Genomic DNA, 3528 nt, shown 5'->3' with positions numbered 1-3528 from the left:
TCTCTTGGGTCAATGTCAGGATTTGGCACTGGTTTTGTTTTACTGGGACTAAGACAGATGGAGTCCTGGTCCTATTGAGCCATAACTGTTTGGCTGTGTACAGGACAGGGGAAGGAGGCAAGAGCACCTGTGTTTACCTTCATTCTGACTCTGCCTCCACCTTCTGCCCTGCTATGAGCTGTGGGTCTCTCAGTTCTCCTTGTTCATTCCTCTGCATCTGTTATCTGTTTCTCTCTCTCTGTCTCCAAGGTCAGGCGGTTGGGATTTGCTGATTTATTTATGTTTTCTGTGTTGTAAGAATTTGCAGTCTGCCTGCCCAGGAACACACTAGCACGGGAAGTGCTGGTTTGCTCTGTGTACTCTTTTGTTTGATGTCTTTGGCTGGATGAGTGCAGTAAGGAATCAGGGCTAAAGCCAGGTGATAAGCAGAGACTGCTGGTTATGTATTTCAAAGCTGAACTTCTCAGCTTTTATCAACTTCCCATCCATCTCCTCCCACTGAGGTTGGAGAGGGGGCAGAGAGAAAGCAGTTACCACTGAGCTATGGAATACAAACTACATTCCTCCAGCTATACCATGCTTTTGCTTCACTTAATGCTCAGAACAGCACCTTGAGGTCGCTACTATCATTCTTCAGCTCATAGTAGAGAAAGCTGGGCTCCAAAGATGATAGATGAATTTCTCCAAGGTCTGCACGCAGTAGTCTGTGGAGCCGAGATGAAAACTTTTCTAGCTTGCTTTGACCTTAGCTGAGATGTCCCTAACCACAGAGCTCTCCTGACAGGTGCGCTAGGTTTTGCTCCTGGCCATGTCACCAATGTGTGTGACTACTAATGCAGACATTTCCCTGGGCCTCAGTTTCTCCTGGCGAACTCCAGGTATGATGGCACTTGTCCTGCCCTACTTCTGAGACTGCCATGAAGGTTAAATTCCTTGGGGGAAATGGAATAATAAGGAGCCATTATCCTGGTGTGTGTGGGTGGTGGGTGTGGAATAGCTGATCCATGAGTTGGGCTGCCTGGGGTCCAGTCATGGCTGTAGCCGTCCCTGCTTCTGTGACATTGGATGAATGAATTCAAGTTTCCCGACCTCAACTGCGAAATGATGGAGGTGGCCTCCAAGGGGCCATCCAGTTCTCTGGGTCTGTGATCCCTTACCCTCTCTCAAGTCCAAGGCCCTGTACCTGCTGCTGGAGTGATCTGGCCCCACTAAGCCATCTTCCTGTGCTATGCTCGCATTGCCTGGGTCTGAAAGGCTGTGACATGAACAAGAAGCCAGAGCCAAATGGTCTCCGTGTCTGACTATCCGCAGCTGCCGGCTACCTTCACAGTGTCGGTTCCAGGCATGCCCCTTGTCTTAATGGGGACTGAATGTGCTTTGACTGCCTGTCTACAAGTAGCACCACCCCACTCCCATTTCTCCTTTCTAAAGAAAACTGAGTGACACTGGCTTCACTTGGATTCTTCTAATGCTGCTCTTAGGAACTAGAGGAAGGGCTTGGTCCAGGGTTTGGGCTGTAAAGCAGCTCATGGTAATGGCGGCTTGACAGCATCTGCATTCCTAAAATGCCACATTCCCAGCAACGTCTCGAATTCACAAAGCACCACTGTATTGGGAATCGACCATGTGCCAGGTTCTGTACAAGACACCAGGAAGGGTGCAGTCAGGCTGATGAGAAGCTCACAGATTAATAGATGAGCTTAATTATGTGTATCCCTAAGACACAAGGGCATCCAGAATATTATATCCTCAGATTCTCAAAACTTCTAGCAGATAACGCAGGGCACTATCATTTTCATTTTACAGATGGACAGACTGAGTCATGTGAGAACCTGTGGGACCATAGGGCTATTAAAGGGGAATAAGAATAGAGGTGACGGCCAGCGCTGTGGCTCACTAGGCTAATCCTCTGCCTTGCGGTGCCCGCACACCAGGTTCTAGTCCCGGTTGGGGCGCCAGATTCTGTCCTGGTTGCCCCTCTTCCAGGCCACCTCTCTGCTGTGGCCCGGGAGTGCAGTGGAGGATGGAACAAGTGCTTGGGCCCTGTACCCCATGGGAGACCAGGAGAAGCACCTGGCTCCTGCCATCGGATCAGCGCGGTGCGCCGGCTGCAGCGGCCATTGGAGGGTGAACCAATGGCAAACGAAGACCTTTCTCTCTGTCTCTCTCTCTCACTGTCCACTCTGCCTGTCAGAAAAAAAAAAAAGAATAGAGGTGACAATGTTAGAGCATCTGGTGATAGGATGTGGACAGGTTCTCACCACACAGGATGGGGAGTCACTGGGAGAGGAGCATCATGGGAGGACCTTGCTCTCACGGTCAGCTTGCTCTTGGGACTGTACTTGTGTGGAGAGATTGGAAGCCCAAGGATCTGATGCAGACTAGCTCTGTCCCCAGGTGACCTACTGGTTGAGCAAGATGGAGCTGTTCTTCAGGGTAAGCAGAGTCACAAGGGAATGAAATTGGTTTCAAATATTCCTAGCAAACCTGCCTTAGGAAGGTTCCAGAATGGTGAGCTAGGGCTTGATTGGTAGCCCAGGAGATCTCCCCCAGAGCTTTGCTCCAATGTCCTGAATGAGTTGGCTCTGCAGAGCAGCTGAGTGTCTTCCCAGCACATCTGCCCTCTCTGGAGGGTCTCACTGGAGCCCCCGGGGTGTTGCAGCATCTTGACTTCTTTCAAAAGCAGAGCTGGAAGGCACCTTTGCCAAATTCCTTCGCTAACAGGCAGTCTTTTCTCTGGCATCCCTGGCCTTCTGCTGGAATCATTTAGCACAGGAGTGAGTGCACACATACACACAGAAGTAGGAGATGCTGGGGCGGTGTGTTTTGTTGCATGGAGAGAGGAAGCGATTCTCTCCCACTTTCCAGCTACCTCTCTCCAGATACCTGGTTTTGCCCCCCTTGCTCTTTCCTTTCCTGGCTGCCTTCAGGTTTCAGGAAGGACTCCCTGCTCTGGGCCCTGAGGCCGCATTGTCCCAGCATCCTACAAGGCAAACACTAGGATTTTCTGTGAGGCAGGTCAAGCCTCCAGGGGCTGAGAATCAGAGGGGAGAAGGAGTAGATCAAGAGGTGCGGGCAGGACAGGGGTTCATTAGGCAGGTGTATGTAGAGTTGTTAAAGTATGGGATCTAGAGGTGGATTATCCCAGCTCAGAATGGTGCAGCTTCTGTGCCTCTGTTGCCTTTCCCACAAAACGGGGACATTCTACAGATTCAATGCTTGCTTATATATGAATTATTTGAAACAGAACTGGAGATATAGCACGCATGCAATAGCTATTAGCCATAAGTGGTTTTTAGTGTGGCTTCTAGGAACTGGGCTTAGGATGACTTGTTTCTGACTCCCAGGCTTCTTCCCGTCCTGATAAGGGGCCATGGAACATTCTCAAGTGCTCTCTCCATGGATCATCGGCTCAGCCTCAGACCAGTGTGGTCAGCCCCGTGGCCTTGGAGAGCTCTAGAAAGTACCGCCTGTGCCTCTGTGACTCTGTGGTTCCCTGAGGGCTTACTTCCCAGTGGTCTTCTCCAC

This window comes from Oryctolagus cuniculus, chromosome 16 (assembly GCF_051225735.1).
Source record: "Oryctolagus cuniculus isolate XC-2025 breed Fujian yellow rabbit chromosome 16, ASM5122573v1, whole genome shotgun sequence".
NCBI lineage: Eukaryota > Metazoa > Chordata > Mammalia > Lagomorpha > Leporidae > Oryctolagus > Oryctolagus cuniculus.
Note: the sequence above shows the minus strand (reverse complement) of the source record.